At 39.9% G+C, this 22046-nt stretch overlaps 1 protein-coding gene across 6 annotated transcripts in view; it reads left to right on the top strand.

The window, feature by feature from the left end:
• The window catches only part of NLGN1 (neuroligin 1), a 319786-nt gene that overhangs the window by 13802 nt on the left and 283938 nt on the right, over nt 1-22046 (top strand). The window lies entirely within an intron of this gene.

Here is a 22046-nt window from a genome sequence, read left to right as displayed (position 1 = left end):
AGCGTTAACTTTCCTGAAACGTAGATGTGAAACACTTTTTTTCGTTTACGCGCTCCTGAAAGTGAGTGTGGATTCCCTTTATTCTGTGATTACAGCTCTCTTTGTCAAGCCCAAAAACTCTTAATAAGGGTGTGGTGAACTGCTAAAATATTGTGACATGGTACTTTGGAAACTAGGCTGCTTTTAGAAGCTTTGGAAACTTGGCTTCTACCCTTTCCGTGTTACAAGAGTATGGAAGAATTTGCAGATTTCTTTGTGAATATTTGCAAGTTCCTGGGGCAGTTGACATGCGGTAGAGAAGGTATATTTTGGTGCTGATATGAAGTAGGCATTTGGTACTAGTTTAAAGTGCTAATTTTGTAGTACCTCACACTTTTTTTTTTTTGCATCAGATTATTTTTATTGTTTTTTTTTTAAATAATGTGTTACGTTAGAGGTGGACTACACATGAATTAGAATGCTTTTTGGGGGAAACAAAGGGTACTGTGGACATACGTAGTTGCCTGTTACCTGTAATCTGTATTATTTATATCAGTTGTTGTATGTCCCTGTCATTCCAAAACAAATACGTTTTAGGAAAGTGTCACAGCAAGAATGTTTAGAGTTGGGCAAAATTCGATTCTGTAAACCCTGTATTAGCTTTTTAAGGCGATATTTAGGCATCTAGATGAAGGTGGCCTTGTTTCCAAGGCTTTTGCTCTTACAGCTCCTACTGACTGTTGGTTGCAGCTGGTTGTTAATTATTAATTGTTAATTGTAGTAGCTTGTAGTATGCTTTTTTAGATGGTCTAAGTCACTTTCAGAGACTTAAAGCAATTTTATGTCTAAAGTGTCAGGCTTTAAGGCATCTCCCGTTTTTCTGTTGGGGAATTTTTGCTCAGTGCTGTGAAAGTACAATTGTTTAAGCTGGATTCCCAAAGCTGGGAATAAAGATAATCAGTGTACTGTGAGCAACGTCACTTCTTCACACATCATTCAAGTTAGAATAACTGCTGTCATTTATATGCATTCAATTAATGTGCAGTGCTGCAGCAGTTATTACGCAGTTCATCAAGCGTGTGTAATTAGCTGAGCAACTTTCACTTCCTATCACCCAGACGCTGATTCACAAAGTCATAAATAAAGATGCAGATCCCCATCATTGTTCTCGGAAAGCATCTTTCGTATGAGAGGATATTAAAAAAAAAAAAAAATCAGAAAAATAGCAAAAATAAAGGGAGGGAGAGCCCAGTAGCTGAGAAAGTCATGTTTATTGTCCTGTGAGCCTGAAGGAGGGAGAATAAAGAGAGAGTCATTTGAAATTCAGTGAGTACCTTTCCAGTTAAATTCATTGCACACACAGCACAATAGAGACAGCAGAAGCCTGCCTTTTCCTGTTGGCAGGTGGGGAGAAGTCCTGAATACCTTCAGCCAGGGCAGCTGAGATATCTGTAGTAATCCTATATTGTTTGCAATATATGATGCATATATGTAGCAACTCACTCTCTACTCACCCATATGGAACCTGGGATCATCCTTGGCTGGGATTGTCCCCACACCTGGTGGTAAAAAGAGTCATGTAGCAGAACAGAACAAAGTTGCAGTAGAGTCACAGCATTTGAGCAGCAACTGCAGCTTGGAGATGACACTGGTTTTGTATGGAAAAGAGGAAAGGCCTAGTATTCTCTCTTTTACTGGATTTTTTAGGTTGCAGTCATTTAATTGCATTTGGAGATGAAAATTACTGGAAATAGAAAATCCAAAAGTCAGAGGCAGACATTTACACCATCTTTCTAATTCGTAAAGGATATATAAGATCAAAATGACTGAACCAACTGCCATATGTTGTCATTATATAGGGTTTGATTCTTATTACATGAAATAGATAAAATTAGATAAATAAATTATATTTATACTTAATTATCATCTGAAGGACATGAGAAAATTAAACATTTTGAAGTATAGGAAGGAATCTGATGAAGATACATGTAGATACGTGAAGATACATGGAAGGAATTCTATCCATGAATCATGCTAGAGATGGTAGCGAGCTTTATATCCTTGACCTCCTGTTGGGATTTGGATGTGCCCACAGCAGACACTACAGAGCAGTACACTGGAGCTGGGCAAAAAGGAATGAGACAGTTAAGTTTGTTTGTTTGGTTTTGTTTTTGCTAAATTTGGAGGCCTGCATTTCAGTTACTTAATCTTCAGTTTACTGATTTAATAGGTAAAGAAAGAGCATTTGGTTTTATGTCTTTCCCTTCAGGTACATGAAGGTCAGAGGTTGTTAATTCCATTTTGATTATGCAGAAATCTGTATTTGCTAGGGCTGGTTTTGGAAAATCAGTGCAAAGACATCTGATTAATTTTGTGTTGCTTTTCTTGAGTCTAGACTCCATAACCCTAGGTTATACTGTAGGTAACACTATTTTAGTGACTGATATTAATTATGTTTTTGATTATGTGGCATTTCCTGAATGTCCTAACAAACTTCTGCATCATTTCTTAGGATTACCTAAATAGTTTTCTGCTCTTTGGCACTTAAGATTTCTAATTTTCTTTATAGTCAAAACACAAATATTTTACTTATGATCCAGAATGATAGGGTAACTTCCTATCTCTAGGAGGACAGTACATCCTTCTCTAGCTGCATACCTGTGGAGCTTTAATACTCTATATTAATTTCTTGGCATTGCAACAGTTTAAACCATGGATTTCCTAAGTTAACAATAACTACATAAAGAAAATTTGAAAAGGATCCCTAATATGACCACTAAAAGAATCCACAGGGTTTCTTGTGTGCTCTGCACTTGGGATGACATTGTGCTCTTTCTTAAGAACCTGTACTAAAACCTTAACATCTCCTGAAGATGTGGAAGAATGTGAAAATGTGGAGGTGTAGATGGTATCTACTTCATGTCATGGAGCCAGGCCTGTGCAGTTTTGGATACATTAGTATTTGTAGGGGAATTAGGAGTAGAATAAGGAAAGAAATAACTTGAGCCTTACTTTTATGTTTAGGAATTACCAGTGGCTCAGAGACCGCCCAACATCAGTGACTTCTCCACATGTGGATTCTGTTTCTTATTCTAGTCAGTGCACTGAATAAATTTTAAATGCGAAGACTCATGATCTGAACTACCTCATTTGAGAGTGTAGGATTAGACAGCTCTATTAATATTTATGCCTCCTAATGGGCTACTTGATTTTCAGAGCAAAGCTCCCAACACCATCCTTTCTGGGTTATGGCTGTGGTTACTATGGACGCACAGGAACATATATACATACATACAAATATATTCATGGAACTGAAACACAAATCACACTGCTGTAATCTCATCCTGCTTTGATCTTCCTGTGTTTTCAATAGGAAATATGTTACATCAGTTGTGTTTTGTAAATGGCTCTGATAACCTGAAGGCCTTGAGCTTCGCAATGTGAAATATTCTTTACAGATCTAAGCAGAAATTTCACCTGTTCTTCTGTGTCTTTATTGATTCTTTGTTTCAATACTCCTTTTAACTACCCTGGAACTGTTTACTTATCATTAAATCTTGGAAAAGAAGAATTAATGCAACATGTGCGGTTCCATTAGACTTCTTTAAATTTCGGCTCTGAAAGCAACCAGAAAAGGGCAAGCTGAGACCTGTTAAAATCTGCATTTCCACTGGCAAAAGTTGTCAATCAATTATCAGATTTCTTCTTTTCTAAGTATGTAATTTAGAAAATAATATCAAAGTAATGACATGTAGATGGTAAATTGATTGTCAAAAATGATTGAAATATTTTTTCCTCCGTGACCATATAAATGAAAGATATGAAATCTTGGGTGTAAGCCTTCATCACTGTAGACTGAGCTATGTCAAAGTATGTTACATTGCCAGCAGGCTAAGAACATGCATTTGCAGACCATTACTGGCGCTCAGGGTCACCTGAGAGTGAGGGCCAAACCCACAGAGCTACCTTTGTGCATAATTTGGTGTATATCAACCCTTAAAAAGGATGTATATCTTCATTAGGCTGCTTTGAAAATTCATAATTAATTATTTCCCTGGAGTTTATTTGTGTCAGTAGTTGACTGCACACATCTGAAGTCTCACCCTCGTGCACCCTTGCTGGCTCCCAGCTGGAGGGCTCTTATCCTCATTCCCTGTGGTATCAGCAGGCATAAGTGTAGCCCATAATCCTGAACTCCACTGCTACGTCCCAAGACAACAAGATTGGTCTATTTTTCTGTTCCTTTTTGAAGCCCCATATTCCTGTTTTTTCATTCCTCAGATACCACTGCAGCATTTCCTATTATACCAGTAATACATGGAAGAAGATAATGAAGCAAACATTGTCTTGTACAGACCTTTTCATCCTTTCACAATCTAAAGCTGTTAGTGTCAGTTAGCAGAGTTTTTTCAAAGATGTGCAGTAGGTTTATGTCATATTTGAAATAAAATGCTTAAACTCCGATGTACTCTCTCCAACCCTTTTTCTGGGCGAGCCAGTGCTTGACAATAGAAGACTTTGCAGGCTGCATTTTAAGGCTCCAGTCATCTTAAATGCCATCAGCACTGGTCACAGTCCTCTGTAAATGTCTGCTTGTTCGGGCTCTGGGCTCTTGCTGACCACACGGTTGTCGTGCTGTCATTGCTTTGTTCATATACCTTGACAGTGTTTATAGCTCTAACAGGTCTTAAATTCTGATCTAATTCCATCCCTTGTCCATTATTTTACTGCTTGCTTTTCATTTTCTACGTCCTCCCCCACACAGGCTCTAAAATAGTGCTGCTACCCTGATAATGCTAAGTCGGATAAAACTGGTTTGTGCTTCTTCCCCCGGCCTTTCTCGGCTTGGACCAGTTTTACTCAGTAAACATCTGTGAGATGGTTTTCCTTTCAATCTGTTAGTTTCTAATTTATCACTGAAAGCCAGAATGGACAAATCTTATAAAAAATAACAACCTAAGTATATTTGTACGTTTTCGGGAGGCACTGAATTAATTTGAGTAATTAATATGACTTTTGGATAACTGTTATTTTCTCCCCTTCCCCCCCTCCCCGCCCACCTCCCCCGGATTGTAGTATTATGCCTTTGCTCGCCCCTGTGTTAATGCTCTTCATCTCTTTGTTTCCTTATAATACTCGTGGATACAAACATTTTTAGTGTTCTTTGCATATTTTTGAAGTCTGAAACATGATGCTTACATGTGTCAAACCATTCTTAAGGATCATCTCACTTACAATGTTAATAATCTCCTTATAGCTGGAATATTGCTCCAGTATAATTTCTTTTTTTCCCCCCAAATTCCTTTCACTTATAATTCTTTAGCCCTCTTCATTTTTACTTACTTTATGATGTCAAATTTACATGTCTTCTCCACTTTGATATGTATAGTATTATTAATTAGACTCTGCATTCAGAACCAACTGCTTTAATGAGCTTACCATAAATGAGATTTGTTTTTGGGATATCAAACCATTTCCTTCGGTTTCAGTATTCATATCTCTTATTTTACTTTCTCATGCTTGTAATAATGAGATTTATCCTAAAAAAAAAAAAAAAAAAAAAAGCACTGAACAATGCAAGCTAAGGGAACTGGGACAAAGCTGACTTTCAACTGTGTTTCCACCTATGTTCTAACACATTGCAGGAACCAGAGTGGTCTCTGGCCAGAACTGGAGCTACCTCAGGGCTGCTCTTGCAGAAATTGCAAGACACGTGGAAATGGCATATTCCAGGTGCTGCAGCTGACTTCCCCTTCCAGAGTTTTGCCAAAATGTTTTGAAACATTTCACCAGCAGCATTAAATCATGTTGCTAATTCCTCTGCTGTGGGAATTCTTTTAATATCCTTCAGTGCTATCAGAGCAGGAATCAATCTGCCCTGGCAGAGTTTTCCATATGCTTTTTATTGAGGGTGCCTTTTGACTTTCCTGTTCATACTGATAGTACAGTAAACACACAGTAATTTTAGTTGCAGGAATGTGTTTAAAGAGAAGGAAAATTATCTTGCTGAAGTTCTTCTTGTGTTTCAGCTGATGAGGCTCTGGAAGTTCCTTTATTGAGATATCACTGCCTTGGAGGACCATCCACCAAGGGGGACAGAGGGAGAACACATCTTCTGCAGGATTTCTGTGTTAGCAGAGATACAGCCAGTAGGTTTGACCAAAAAGACACATTTTGGGAGAGAACCAGAGCCAGCAGGACTGGTGAGGTTTAGCAGCAGCAGTGCTGGGGTGCCATGCCCAGAAGGAAGGCTCACAACTCTTCCATGCATGGGCCCTTTCCCGAATATTTTATTGCGCTCCTGGATCTGTCCCTTTATGTTACAAAGAATGAGAATACAGTTTATATGTTGTCATGGGTGTTATTCACAACTTCCTGCTCTCAGTGGTCGTTTACAATTCAATGTCTTGTGAGATGCTGAGATTTCATAGCATTATTAGATTTGGGCTACATTAATGTCAGTCATTTGGGATCAGACTCTGCAAAGGCAAAGTATTGAGGTCTCTCGATATGAACTAATTTTTTTTTAAGTAATTTTTTAATCCTTATATTCTTTTATAATATGATGAAAAATATATAATATATAGAGAGGGAGACTTTAGGAAGACAGAAACTACAGGAGAGCCACTTATTGTATTTGTTTTCTGGAAAGCTTCCATTTATTAAATTTCACCCTTTATGTAAAGGCCTTCTTTAATTATTAGCTGAAAATCAGGTATTTATGTAATTACCATAATTATATCTACACATCTAGTGTACTTGCAATTATTTCATTAAAAATTGTAATTATTATACAATTATAGGGGATAATGACGTCCTTGTAACATGTTGCAGAAGCACTAATTAAATGGTGGCATAAATGAATTGGAAGTGATTTTGAAGTTTTGAATATTGTTTTATCAGAAATATCAGAAGTGATTCATCCACATTATGAACTGGCAGTAAAACCCCTCCAAAGTTATTTTGAGAAAAGATTTCACAGAGCTCATGGAAAAGGATTTGTCTCTATTGCCTTTCTGTCTTTACTTTCTGTTCTCAATATTCTTACACCTAAAAGCTGTCTGCAGATTTTTAATGGAAAGGTGCATTGTGTAGGAAGAAGATTGCATAGCTAGCTGAATCCTTCTAGAAGGCTCAGCCCAGAGCAAATAGGATCCATAGGCAAGCACAGCCTGTACTTAGACCTCCTTTTTCTATACAGAGGGAAAAACCTGTCCAACAATTGTTTGAAGATGATGAAAAAGCTCCACTACATATAAGGAGGTTTTCATTACGTGGTTAGTTTCAATGATCTGCTTACATGTTGGAGTGTCTCAATTGTGCAACTCCAGGTGTTGGGGAAAGAGGAAAAATAATTCCTTTTGTAGCACAGATCTGTGTGATGCTCCAGGCCTAGGAGAAGAACTAAGCAGTGTGGATAGAGAGGAACCCTATGGAGCATCTCCCTTTCTCTCCTCCAGAGTGGGTGGGGAATAACTGGCAAGGATAACATAACATGTGCCAGAATCTACCAAAACCTCAGGATCACAGATTTCTCACCCTCTTCCATGTCAACCTTCTGTAGCGTACACATGATCTCTCTTCCCTTCCTTCAGTTGATTTTAAAAGTCACTGAAAATGGAAGTAAGGCATGCATAATTTTTAGGCTTATATTATCATTCTGTGTTTTCACATCTAATACAGTGTGTTCTTAACTGGTGAGGGCACAGCAGTGTACCTGTGCCATGGCTGGGGACAGTGCAGCCACCCTTATCCACGACACCCACCTCAGCTCTGCCGCTGAGGACGGCACCCCGCTGGTGAGCCCAGGCTCTGGGCAGGCTGGAGCTGTGCACACACCAGCTGGGAGGGCTCCCATTCCCGTTCCACCCGGCTGCTCACCTCCCACCTACCAGCTGGGGCTCCTCTTCCAGTCCTGGCTCCCAGTTTTTTTACGGGAATGACGCATGCACATTTTTCCCGGTTACTTCAGATGCGATCAGGCAGGTTAGACAAACCTTCTGTTTAATTCACTTAATTCACCTCACCTGTTTTTTTTGCTCATGCCTGATTAAGGAGGGTTTGCAGGGTCTGCTCTAATGCAGAATTTTAATGTCCCACAAAAAGAAGTGAAAGCTCCAAGAAACAGGGGATTCTGGAAATTGCAACAATGTCATACCATGGTCCAAATAAAATAAAGGCCATCCATCCATGGCCTGGAGAAGAGCTCCCTGTTTATACCGTCCTGTGTCAATGTCCCATGCTAAGGCAGCCAGCCCAAGATGCAATTTGCTCATACAGTCGGGGTGCTTTCCTAAGGACTTGCTGCCCTTTAACCCGAAGTTGTGCACCACTGTTGTTTTCAACCTCCCTCCAGTGGCCTTGCAGGGATTTTTTTTTAGTTTCTGCCAACATTACTCTTTGCCTTTACTTTAATTTTCTTTAATATATTATTTTTAATGTAGTGAACAAGCAAACAGAATATGCCATCCACCAGCTTCATCCAGCTGACCCAATGAGAACTCAGACTCTAAGAATCCTCATTCCCAAAGCAGTAGTCTTAACAAGATGGACCCAGTGGTAAGAGAATATGAAACATGCATTTATCTACATAGATGTGTTTATGAATACAGTCATAATCAGATTTGAAAGCTCAAATGAAAGCTAGTACAATTTTTCTTACTTGATTGAAAAATGGGTATCGACTCACATGTTTTCATATTTATTTTAAAGTGCCACAAAAACCCTTGGATGTTTTTTACTTAAGTCTGAACTTAGTTGCTGTGGGTCAGATCTAAAATACTCACGTGAGACAAAACAAAAAATTTTGCACGTTTACCTACCACAAGACTGATTTCATTACTGAAAGTGCTCCGTGGTCTATCTAGTACTTCAGATCCATGAAATATTTCTGTATATGGCTGTTGGAGAGGCAGATTTATTTCATCAAATTTCACAAGAAGTCTGTATAAACCTCGCTTTTAAAATCTTAGTCCTTTCCCTGTTCTCTGTGATGCGAAAGGCAGTTGAAGTAGCTCTCCATATGAATCCATTAAGAGCTGTGCTGTGTGGAACAGGAGAGGGAATTAAGTTGGTTTTCTACACTTTTCAGTCATTAACTGAGCCGTTGGTTAATGACAAATGGATTACTTTTGCTCAAAAAAATAACTTTTGAAACAACATATAATTGCTCTACTTAAGAGCTGAAGCACCTGTGGTCTCTTTTATATGAAGTCTGTAGATGAGGTCTCACATAAAGAAAGAAAGAAAAGATGCATCGATTGTCTTTTCTTTAAAGTGCCATGAAACCCTTGATTAACTGCAATTCTTTCAGTGTTGCATTTGCAGTTCAAATATTGAAGGTGTTACCCGGCCAGAAGCACATTATGAGAGGGAATCATGGGAAATGGGTGCTCGAGTTTTACAGAGACACAGATGATTGCTGAAGAGGTCAGGTTAAAAGGCCCCCCCCCCCCATCCAGAATTTGGGTCTGTTAGCAGAAATCCCTCCCATCCTCTTCTGTGTGCATCATATTTGGTGTTGTTCACGTGTGAAAGAGAGCATCGCTCCCTGCCCTGTGAGACAGTCGTGTGTTTTTGACAGGCTGATTTTGTTTCCCTTCCTGACATCTCTGAGAGATGGCTGCCGGAATGTGGTGAGGCATGAGAGGGCCATTCGCTCGCAGAGGTGAGCTGGGAGACAGATGATGAGCTGAGAGGAGCAAGGAAAGGGATCTGACAGCAAAGAAGGCTCCTGACACACACGTTGGAGCAGGTGTACCCTGCCAGGCGCTGTGCAAACCAAGCATAGAAATAGGATTAAAAGGCTCTTTCCCTTTAGGCAAAATAAGGCGAAGAAGAAGGCAGCACACAATTCCACCCTGCAGTTCTCAGTGGCAGAAACTATTTTTCTCTCCAGACTTTGCTAACATATATTAGTTGCTGTTTTTCTGCCCAGAGCTTTGACATCTTCAACTACAAGCTTGTTTGGGTTCGCATCACCCTGGCAAACAAGCAGCAGTCAAATGAGAGTGGAAGAAACAAATAACTTTTCAGAAATGCTCCATATCCCTTCCGTGCTTGACATTAGCACTGTTCAAGTGGCCTGGCTGTCACCCCTCTCTGCCCAGCACCTGTGTTAGAGGACATGTGGCAAAATAGGTTTAACTTAAGGTAAAGCAAAAGCTAGCACTTAATATTGCTTGATGAAAAATAGATAAACCAAGCAGTAAGTCAGATTTGGGCCTGTTGTTTGAATTATGAATATTCTTCTAACTGCTGTCACTTCCTTAAAGAAATACAGAGATTTCCTTGAATTTTAAGTGACTTTGGATTGAAATTCTTTGTGAGTGATTATCTGGCTCAGTGAGTACTGTTGTTATCATTAGCGATTTTTGGTGTTAACCTTTTCACTGCTAAAATCTCTGAGTGCAACATGACATTGTCCTGGTTATCAGGAACTAGAAAGGTTAAGAAGCCGTTGAAACGCATTCAGGAAATGTCATTATTTCCAGGCTGATGAAGTGCTAGCCTGGAAGAGAACAAAGAACCGATGATAATAATAATTGCATTTACTTTATGCTTGTGATGAAGACAGTTTGAAGGAGAGTGGGCCACAAACAGTAGCTCATTTTTGGCTCTGCCCCCATTGGTTATGTCAAATTCCTGCTTTACTTCCCTAATCCCAGAAAAGGGCTGTTTAAATGGTTGCAGCAGGATGATTTGACACAAAGCCAAACATCTTTCCAGTGATTCTGGACCTCACTAGCCTTTCCCTTTCCCTCCCTCCTCCCCTGGCTAAGCAGCATCTGGCCCTCTCCCTCTGCTGAATTCGTGTCACTCTGTTTCAAGTATAGATTTAGTTATTAAATCTGGAGATAAAGTATGGATCTGTTCCACTAATCAGATACTACAGTGATTAGAGCCATAGAAGTACTTGGAGAGATCAATTAGATTAGATTATCAAATCATTATAAGCAAACTCTTAAAGACAAAGCAATAGAAAGTAATTTTGTGTCACTATTTCTTTAGACAATATTTATATTCCCTTCTTGTTTGTTTGCTTCTGTTTCCTTTACGTGTGTTAGGGTCATGGTGGCACCAAACCTCACACTCAGAACTGGGCTGGAGGATAGAATGAACCATTTCTACAGTAAAGCTCTCTCTGTGATGCTGGTCTCTGGCTAAAACACACTATTGCCTGAACTCTAGGTGAAAAAATACACACATGGAAATCTTACTTTATAAGGCAATTGGGCAGTTCCTTGAGGGAGCTCATTTCAGATCTCTGGGGTTAGGCAGGAAGCCTTCTGCTCTTTTGCTAGCCTTTTATTATCTCTCTCATTCTGGGTTTATTATTTTGACTATGTAATCTTATTTTGCCTTCTTTTTTGCATAAACCCAGTGTTATGAACCCATGCCGGCTAATTCAGATAAAGGCTTGTGATTCATTCTTTATTAGCTTGTTTTCAGGGCTCCTGTGAAAATGGTTTTCTAGGGTATAATAACCATTTGTGTCACTCCTGAGCCTTGAAGTTGTTTTCTACAGTCTGCAGTGTCACTTTCTTAACATGTATATGTATGTAAGCTTTCTTTTATTAATCTATATTTTAGTAAGTACTCCAGCTAATGCTAATATACTGCTTTCAAGAGAGAATTGGCAGAATAGTATACATCAAAGGCAACAATTAGTGTATTTTCATTTGACTTGTTCAGCCTATTAGGTTGTTAAATTTTGCATAGAAAATCATTAGCATGTTTAATTTGGGAAGGAAGCTGTTGGAAGGGGAGTTGTGGATGTAAATCAATCGGTGAGGAGGCTTTCATGAAACAGCAGCTACAGCTCTGAAATATCATGAAATATTTTCCCATATTATTAACTGTAAATGTAAAGAGATGAAAAAACTGCAGGATTATCACTGGCTTAGGAGTTAACAAAGAAGCTTCTGATGGTTCTGTCTGATATTAAAATCTGGAGTGAGATTGTATCACATCCTTTTCTTGCTGAATACTGGCATTGAAGTACAGGCTTGCAATTGCAGAATACCTGCTCTTTTCTCAGTGAAGGTGAAGGACATCTGAATCAGGTTTGACATGACATAGGTCGTAATTTGTTCTTTTTTCCTTCCCTATAACTAGTTCAAGAACTGTTGCTCTGCAAGTGATGTTGCAGTTGTTATTAATGTTGTTTACTACTCCAGAGTTAGCTGAAGTTGAGAAAGTGTCAGAAAAAACGGTGAAGTGCCTTTTCTCCCATCTTTACTGGGAATTTGGCAATTCAGAAACAGTTGTCTGGTGTTAAATAAATCCAAAAAAGGTTTGGATTTTGACCAATTAAAGTCAAAGAGGAAAGGTCAGAAATCAACATCAAAATAGGACAAATATTAACTGAATATTCCCTCAGACAGCAGCTAATCATGGCTTTTGTGTGGCCTGCTGTGCCAATATCTATTCAGAAGCTGGTCATTATGTCTCTGTTCTAAAAGAGAACTAATTTTGAAGTCTTCACTGCACTAAAATCAAGCAATTTACTGCCCTTTTTATACTATTTTTTTCATGATGTTTTCCCTGATAAACATTCAGTCCCAGACATAGTGGCTTCTGATTTTTGCCCTGCACTTTTCAGGTTCAAATTTCTTTAAATGCAGTTACTTTTCTTTGGTGCCAAAGTACTTGATTGCCTTCATAAACCAGGAAATTTAGCAGCAAAACTGACATAATCATCAGGATTACATTATTGATTATTTTGGAGGCACAAAATTCCATACAGTCCTTTGCATTGTGCTACAGTGGAAAGGATTTGGACCCATGAGCACTCAGTGGGTAAATTCGTGTCCACAGAAAAGTCAACCGTGAAATTCAAATCAAGTTTTACAAGAGCAGGACCAAATTCCCATCTCTAAAAGATGAACAGACATCAGCTCAGAGACAGATGCAGAGAATTTGAATATTTGGTAGATTTTGAAAATTTTGCCTGAGATAAAATCTTTTTCCTTTTCTTTGTTCCCTTTTTCTCCCCTCTTATTTCTTGAAATAATTTCATATCTATCTTTTATCATAGCCTCTCCTATAATAACAAATCTCTTTTATCTTTTTTTGAAATAATTTTTTTTTGTTTGCTGCTCTCAAAGTCTTACTGTGTTTGATTTATTTCATATTTCCGCCTACTTTTTTTTTTTTAATTTTAGAAATGTTTACTGCCTCCTTCAGGCTGCAAAATCATGAGCTATTATTTGGCATTATATCCTTTATTTTTTTCCTTTCCACTGAAGATGGAAAAAATTGGACAAAATAGTGGACTTCTACTTAAGTCCAGAGGGAAAGACATAGAATATCATTGTGGAGCTGAAATTAAAACATCCCTTTCTTTTTATTGCAGTTTATTTTTGGGAGGGCTGGGCTGTTTATGATGCTCCTGGGCTGCTTTTATGGTTCATGTAGCTGAAGCAGTGCTTCTTTTCTTTAATTCCTGCTCAACTTAATTCTGATCTTTCCTAAGTGCAAGTATTTGTCAGTCAGTTACCCCCCATAGGGGTGCGAATCACGTCTAATCTTAGCCCAGGAAATATTTGCTGCCTCCCACTTGTCTTGCTGCCTTACAGCCTCCAAATAGGGAAAAAGAAAGGGTTGCTGCAGCTTTCATTAATTATTTAGGTGCTGTTATCAAACATTCCTAGAGTGCCGTAAATTTGCAGGCTTTAGTACAAACTTGGAGAAAGCAAGTTCCCCGCTCGAGAGAATTTACAGTGAAGAAAAGGCAAGAGAGGTGAAGATATAAAGCCAGTGGATGTAGTAAAGCAGTGCAGAACATGGGAGTTTTGATAAGAAGGGGATTGCCACAATACATGGTGTGAGGGAGAAGGAGAGCAAGGGGGCCTGGATGCGTGCACAGAGTGCCCGAAGAGAAGAAAGAGGCAGCAGTAAAAGCCAGTAACAAATAATGCACAGGGATTACAAGGAAAGCAAAAGGATTGACCTGATTTGTGTGTTTACCACTCAGCATCTTAGTGGTGCTCTTTCAGCTCCTGAATATAATCATTGGACTCAATGGGAGGCAGAGGCGAGAACATGTTGAGACCGATGTGGTCGAACAGATTTCTCTCTCCACCACAGCTGGTTCGTGTGTGAGCCAGTTAGGGACTCTCTCCAGAAGTCATAGGAACAATGGGAAATAGCCCCTTCAGAGGGATTAGTGACACAATCAGCCCCTAGCACAGGGCTGTCTTCGAGCCACTGCATTTATGACCCTCCCAGAGGCAAAGAGCTGCATCAGCTGCCCACTGAAGCTGTTTTTCAAACTCAGTCCCCAACCTCTTGTAGAACCAGTACAATTTTCTCCTTGTTTTTCTAATACAGTTTTATTTTTAAATGCATGAAAGGATGAGCACAAAGAGTACAAGTGCATCTGAACAACACAGGGTAACTGGAGGTGAATAGGCAAGACTTAGCTTACAGAAACCCACAGATGCTGATGTCACTTCCCAGTGACTGTGTTATGGTCTTACAGACTGTGTGGTAGTGTGCCACTGCTCCACGTGATACAAGTGCTGCTATGGAGATCCCTTGAAATAATAGGATATTAAATAGCTTAATATGATGGAATGATCAGCCATCACATAAGAATAAGTGTGTTAAAATATAAATTTTGGCCTAGGAAAAACAATGTGCTGGGTGCCATACAGTTACACCTTGCTTTGCTCAGTGCAAAGGGCTGACCATGTAGTCAGGCGTTGCTCCTTTTCTGATTAAATGCTGTTCATTGCACTGAAAAGCTGCAAAGCATATTCAGAGACTCAATCCATGCGTGTTTAAGGCCCTCACTTAAGCATGTTCCTAAGGAGAGCAGGTGTGGAACCTGGGGCTTATCCAGGGATAGCTGAAGGCAGGTGTTGATCTAAAGACTTGCCTGGTGGGAACATTGCCATTCACTGTTATAGGAGCAGGATTTGTCCCGTAGTTTGCTGAAAGTGGAAGGAGGATGACTCCTAGGAACCAGAAGGCAGTTTAAAGTGTTTGTAAAATGTCTGTACGTCTAGTTATAATGTTACTATAGAACAGGCATAATTGTAGTTGCTGCATGAATTCTGAGCAAGACAAACATATGTATGGTCATGGACTTTCACCCTGAGCTAAAAAGATTTTTCTGTTGGCCTTCTCTTCTTGTAGTTGCATTTATTTTCTCATTTACTGCAACTTTTTTTCGCTAACTTTAAGAGGGAATACTTTAAGCTACAGGAGTGAGACATATACATCTAAGCCTGTGGACAGAAAGATCAGCCAAAAGCTCTACATGGCAATGAATACATAATCAGCAGCTTGTACTTGCCTGTTATAACAAAATAGCATTAAAGAACAGAACAGTGACTGTAATGTAAGTTGCATTTACTTCCCTGCCAGGGCAGCAATCCTCTTGAGGCTGTCATCCACTGCAACTTGAGCGATTGCTAATTACTTTTATGAAAGCACCAGCTTCAATTATATTTTTAGTGTGTCACCTGTACAGCTTTATATTTGCATCTATTTAGAAAGGCATTCATGCGACGCTGAAAAAATCAGGAAGCAATCCTGCAAAACTGAGGTTCCCATTTGAATTGTAGCGTTAAATACGCCAGAGGCGACAGAACAAACCATATTTTACCTATCACGCTTTCCGTTCGGAAAAGTGGGAAAAATGCAGTGTTTTGCTAACTGTGAACGCTGCCCACACCTCCTTTTGATCTGGGTTTGCACCTGGCTCCGCTGAAATGCTGCTCTACAGAGCAAGTGCTGATTATTTGTGAGCGGCTCTTGGTGCAAGACTTCACAGATCCAGCAGCGCTCCCGGAATGCTGCCTGACTGCTCCGGCAGATGGAAAGTGCCAAGCAGTTTTGCAGGAAGAGATGATGTCCCTGATAACTGACTACTGAAAGTAGAGAGGGTCTTAACAACACATCTGGGGATCACAGAATCATAGAATGGTTTGGGTTCAAAAGAGCTTTAAGATGGGCAGGGGCACCTTCCACTAGACCAGGTTGCTCAGAGCCCTGTCCAGTCTGGCCTTGAATGTTTCCAGGGATAGGGCAGCCAGAGCTTCTCTGGGTAACCAGTTCCTCACCACCCTCACTGGAAAAATTGTCTCCCTTATATTACCTAAATTTTCCCTTTTCACCTTGATCTTTGCAACAGTTCACATCTGGATCAAGACTGTCTGGCTTGAGCCAATGCCTCCTTCAAAGAAGAGATAATTAAACTGGCTTTTATGTCTTTCTCGGAGTCATCACGTCGTTTGTTCTGGCAGCAGATGCGACAAAATTATTGCACTTACTTTAAGTTTTCTGTGTTATCTTAATGGCCCAGAAATTTTTTTACAGGAGGTGGAGATTGTGTGGCACACAGTGACAACTGCACTAATGCCCCTGTTTCCAGCAGCATGGCTTTGCAATATCCGTACTCGTTTTATGATCTGTGGTAGGCAGGGTTGAACTGCTTTATCGTTTTGCTCTCTTTTAGTGAATCGGAGTAATTCCTCACAGTAATAAAACAGAGACCTGAATTAGCAAAAATCTGATCCCTTAGTGACCTTCTCTTTCTGCCAGTCTGACGTAATCCAGTTTTGGATGTGATTTCAGGCTCCATTCTTACAAATAGTGAAAGAATGCTCTCTCTCATTGACTGAAAAACTGAATTTTCTTAAAAAAAAAAAAAAAAAATCTTTCAAGCATTTTCCACATTGGTAATATGTTCTATCGCTTTCCAAAAAAAAAAAAAAAATTGCTTGAAATTTTTAAATTGAATGTTGCCGATATGACTCTTGGGTCCCTTCTTGGATACATCTGTATTAGTGGGAAAATTCTGCTCCAAGTACAGTGTAGCTAAAAACTTCAGTATCAGTTCAGGAGGCAGTTGTGGATTTTCTTTCTCTCCCTTTTTTTTTTCCCCTAAGTGGGGAGAAAGAAATTGTGTTATATATTTTTAACGAAATGGTATTCAGATTAAATAATTATAAGACAGCCTTGTAGTAACCTCCTGATTACTTTGTGCTTGAGAGTTGCCCTTGTAGTAGCTGAAATCATTGGCAAAATGGTGATACAGAAAATACATGTTGTTTTTTAAAGAAACACAACTAGATGAAATGAAGATGAATTTTCAGGTTTTGTAAATCAAAGCAATATAAAAATAAAAGCTAAGAGTACATTTTTATGGATTTTCAATCCTATTAATATTTATTAAGCTCCAGTTCTTTGGGTTTCTGTGTGTCAGATACCCTGTCATGCAATAACGCAGGATTGTCTGAGACGAAAATTAACTTGGACCCAACTGAAATCAAAGTGAACCGATTTCTTCATTTTCATTCCTCAGACTGACAGAGCAGCGTAAAGTGGAAAAGTCAGAAAAACATAATAATTAGATCTGAAAAGTCCTTGCTACTTTATACATCATGGATAGTTTTGGGAATAAAGATGTGCAAAGTTCTTGAAAAAAAATAAGAAAGAGGGAAAGCTCTATTTAATCTTGTATTACTATAAAAATTTAATAGCAATGCAACTTGGAGGATTACAATCCAGCCTTCTGAAGTGTTTCTGCCATGTTGTGTCTGTCTTCTTGTCCACACCCTCTGTACAGTTCTGGACTGTATTTTATGGAAACCTAGATTTTTATGGGAGAATGAAAAAATGATCACCTCTGCATAGCAATTGCAGGGAAGGGGAGGGCAGAATTTGTGGTGTTTTACCAGCAGTAGGGCAAGCAGCCTGTTTTTTTCTTTTCTTCCCCTCTGCAGAGCATATTTAAAATGACTCTGCCCCTCTTTCTTTCTAGACTGAAAATTTCGGTCATAAATCAGAATGAATGGTATGGCAGAAACAGTGCACAAAGAAAAAAGTTGTCATTTAAAGTGGAAAATCCAACAGAACTTTGAGTGTGGGGAGCACCAAACTGTCATGTAGAGTTTTAAAGACTGAAGTGGGAAGCAGCTTCCTTCTTTGAACAAGAAACATAAATGTTTGTGCTTCTGAAGCAATTGAAAACTTGTGATACACAGCAGCCATGGAACATGGAACATGCTGTGTCAGTGCTGTAGAGCTGTATTTTTATTTAAATTTAGGTTTGTTGTTGTTGTCGTTGTTGTTTGTTTTTTTAAAAAAAAACACCAAAAACAAACAAACAAACAACCAAAACCAAAAAACAACCAAGAGCTGTAATACCAGGATGCTTTGTGTGGTAGTTTTCACTCATGACAGATTCAGGCACATCTCCCCAGATTTATTACAGATACTGACCGTAGGGATTCCTACAGATAACCTTGATTTACCCATTTGCTTGTTTTTCTTACTTCTTCCTAATTTCAGTTCGAGCGATTAAAATCGTCTAAGGTGGTATCAGCTTCAGGCTGAATTTTGTGGGCTCAGCTCGGTGGTGACCTCGGAGATGTTTGCCAAGAGAAGGTAGAACTGCACTATTTTGTCTTGCAGAGAAAGTTGTGGCAGCTGTTTGCTGGAGGACCCAGGTTCCCCCCCTTGCTCCGAAGTAGGCATGGGGTAGATGGGAGCATGTAATTATACGACTGCAGACTGTTTCATAAGGCATTTGCATAAGGAGCCAAATTAGATTAGTTTTAACTTAATTCTGGTGTTTCCTAACCTCCCGGTCTTTGAGTCAGCAACCCTAATGTTATTTTAATGTAGTTTCTTGAGATTAATGCAGACAAAGAGTCCCCGTAGGTCCAATAAATCTGATAACCACACGGAAAATCTAAAAGGAGATATTTCTGAGCAAGAACAGGAAAATGCTTGTTCACATGGAAATGGTGGCTTTCAGAAAAACTCCTGTAAACTACTGCAAAAAGAGAGTGAAATCTTCATCCCTTTGAAATCAATGGGATTTACTTGAGAGTTTATGTGATTAACACAGAGAAGAAATCTGCTGCAGTAATGGCAGAAAGATTTTTCCAAGAAGCCTTTAAAGTGATATAGTAAACTATTAAATTCTGTAGATATCTGTAGTAAGATCTGTAGTAGGATCCCATCGTGTCTCTCACAGCAGAAAATTCAGTTTGTAAGTGGGCTTACTTGCCTTATTTATACTCCAAAGGTAAAATTTAGACTATTTCTTTCAAAAAAACTCCACCGTTTTCTTGTGTTAGTTGTTGCCTGAGTGGTTCTGAGCGTTCATTTAAATTCTGAGTTGTGTACTGGGGGAGAGGTAGTTGCATTTCCTTACAGATTATATTAACATTGGATTAAGACAGCCACAATAAGAATTATCTGCTTGATCTTCCACAATTAAGCATTAGCCTGGTTTAAAGCTTTAGAGCATCAGACATTACAGCAGTGCAAGTTCTAATTAGCACCGTCGTTAATGCATATATTGGTGGTCACATGAAATAAACGTGCCACAGGGCATAACACCTGCATTATTTTAATGCTTATGGGGCTTTATTGTGATATGAATTATAAAGCAGGATGAGAAGAGTTATGTCGGTGTTATTCATATTAAAGCAAAATATATTAATAAATTGAATTTTACCTCCATTATGAGAATAGAAACTTGGAAATTACTTTCTGTTCTCATCTTGCCCCATATTTGAGATCAGTGAAAAAATTACCTTGAGCTCCTTTAACTTGCCTTCTCTTTCCCAAATTTTTGGCTTTACCTTTTCAAGGCATTTTCAGCAATTGCAAAGCTTAGAAATATATGTGTTGAAATTTTCATGTAGCTTTGGCTTCAGGAGGCTTGAAGAATGACATGAAATATAAGTGAGGGCTGTGGTTTACAAGCAAATACGTGTGAGCATTAGTGTGACAGTGATAATCTGTCACTGCAAGGGTACAGTCTGCGCTTCTCCCGGACCCGTGATGGCCCTTGGGTTTCTTCCAGCTTTTTGGGATGACACAGAAGGGGAGGGGCATACTCGTTTCTCCTGGGGATTTTTAAATGGATCGTTACATTTTCAGGAGTCTCTGGCCTGGAGCAGGGACCCCCCCTGTTAAAGGGAGGTGTGACTGTGTGAGTCCCTGCATGGACAGGTTTATGGCAGTGAATACTTTTCTCTCAACTTAGCCAGAGAAAGAGTTGCTCATATTGCAGGTTCTATTAGACAGGCATTCCCCTTTGGCTGTGAAATCTCCATCCCTCCCTCCTCTCACTCCCTTTCTTCCCTTCCTCTCAGCAAGAAGCACATCCCACGGCAGCAGAACCAGCAGCACGATTTCGAGTACAGAACTGTACAAGAGAGAAAGGAGGTTAAAAGCCCTTAAAACATATGGCATGCCTAGCTTTAATAGGAAGTAGGTGGCAATCTCCACAGGGATGCAGCATGGGTTTTTGAAGCATTTGTTTCCCAAATACTTTTTTATGATTTTTCCAGCACAGACAGGCAGTAAGCGAGTGTAACTAGAATATAGGCTGCGGTGTAATAGGCGCCTTCTGCAAATGTGACAGTGATGAGTTTGACGAAAGAGGAGGTGGCAACCAAAACAGAGGCAAGAAGTGCTGTAAGGACTAGGTAGAAATTAAATGGAGGTGCCATTTAGGGTACTGCTGTAGAGCCTACTGATACTGTTTACCTCCCTGCTGAGGTAGAAATCTTTCTCCACTAAAAGCCTTCATAAGAGCTCTGTGGATATGCCTGTGCAGCAGGACACACATCTAAGAGGAAAACTGTTAAAGCCACCCCTTAGTTTTATTGAATTATTACTGCCCTGAGAAAAAAAACCACACTTTAAGAAAAGCCCAGCTGTTAAACTCAGTGCTTTTGGAGTGAATGTGTTTACTTCACTGTGGCATTTAAACTCTATTTATCCCAAAACCAAACAGCAAAAGCTACAGCACTAGATGCAAGAAACAGATTTACAGATCTGGGTTAGTTCTATTGCACGAGCTGGCTTTGAGGGCACTTTCTTCAGTGTGGAGAGAGCAGCTGTGGTTGACCCCGCAAGCGGCTGGAGTGATGGGGGTGGCGGGGGGGCTCTGCAGTGGTTCCCACTCTGTGTGGCTGCAGCAGGTTTCAGGGAGGATGCTGAGCTCTTCAGGGCTGGCAGAGCACCACGTGAGCACTGGGCTCAGGCTAAATTACAGGTTAGAGATGGCTGAGTAGCTTGTTTACATCTCTTCCATCCCTCCTCCTCTCCCTCCCTCCCCATTCCCTCTCTCTCTGAAGCATCTCCTGTTGGTGCCAAGGCAGGATCACAGAGCCTTGAGCATCTTGTGGCAGTTCACAGAGCACTATGGCAATTTATTTTTCTCTTATTACATAAAGATTAGGGCTCCCATTTCCCTACACTCTGTCCATACGCAGTTTCTGTTTCTCAGGATACAAAGGCAGAAAATGAAATGTGTTCCTGTAAAAATTAGGTAGGAATTTTCACCATTGTTTGGGAACCGTCACAATATTGTGACTGCCATGGCAGGTGAATAATGAGCCACTATGCTGGGCTTCCAGCTAAATGGGGCTTTGTCCTGGCTACGAAGCAAAGGCATCCAGAAGAATGCAGAGCAGTTTTCCAGTATACAATGAATCACTCAGTGAGGCCAAATGACACTCTCCGAACACTCGTCCCAGATATTACAGCTGTTGAAGGAAGCTGCTTATGAAACAAGGGTAGGCTCAGTCACTCCGTGACCTTACAGTTCCTGTGCTGTAGGAAATAGTTGGGGTAACTCTCTGCAGGGATGGAGTTGCTTTTTAAACCCATAAAGCTCCACAAATGGAATTACTGGAGTGTTAGGCAGATAATATGTTGGGACAGACCTGGCAGGATGTGCTCTGAAAGCAGTGTGTGGTAGCCATTGGGGTCAACTGCATATGCTGCACAAGCTTCAGGAGAGAGAGGGATATTTAATTCAGAAAACTGGCAATACCAATGAAAGATATGCCAGGAAAGGGGAGATTTGCCTCTCCCCAGTTGTAACACACTTGGTGAAATGGAATTTTCCTTGCAAGTTCGGTTTCTGCCACAGAGGGAGCTGTGTCAGGATTTAGGCATAGAGTTGGGAATTTGGGACATTTTGGAAAGCAAAACAGAAAGTTTAAATGGTACAGACCTAAAAATAATCTCCTGGCTGGGTTTACGATGTGGAAGGGCTCTAGGTGTTGTTGCTGTGACTGCTG

This window comes from Empidonax traillii, unplaced genomic scaffold (assembly GCF_003031625.1).
Source record: "Empidonax traillii isolate 1590-97213 ecotype Southwest subspecies unplaced genomic scaffold, ASM303162v1 scaffold358:size917415, whole genome shotgun sequence".
NCBI classification, from domain to species: Eukaryota; Metazoa; Chordata; class Aves; order Passeriformes; family Tyrannidae; genus Empidonax; species Empidonax traillii.
The sequence above is the reverse complement of the archived record's forward strand: the minus strand, read 5'-3'. Positions and strand labels throughout refer to the sequence as shown.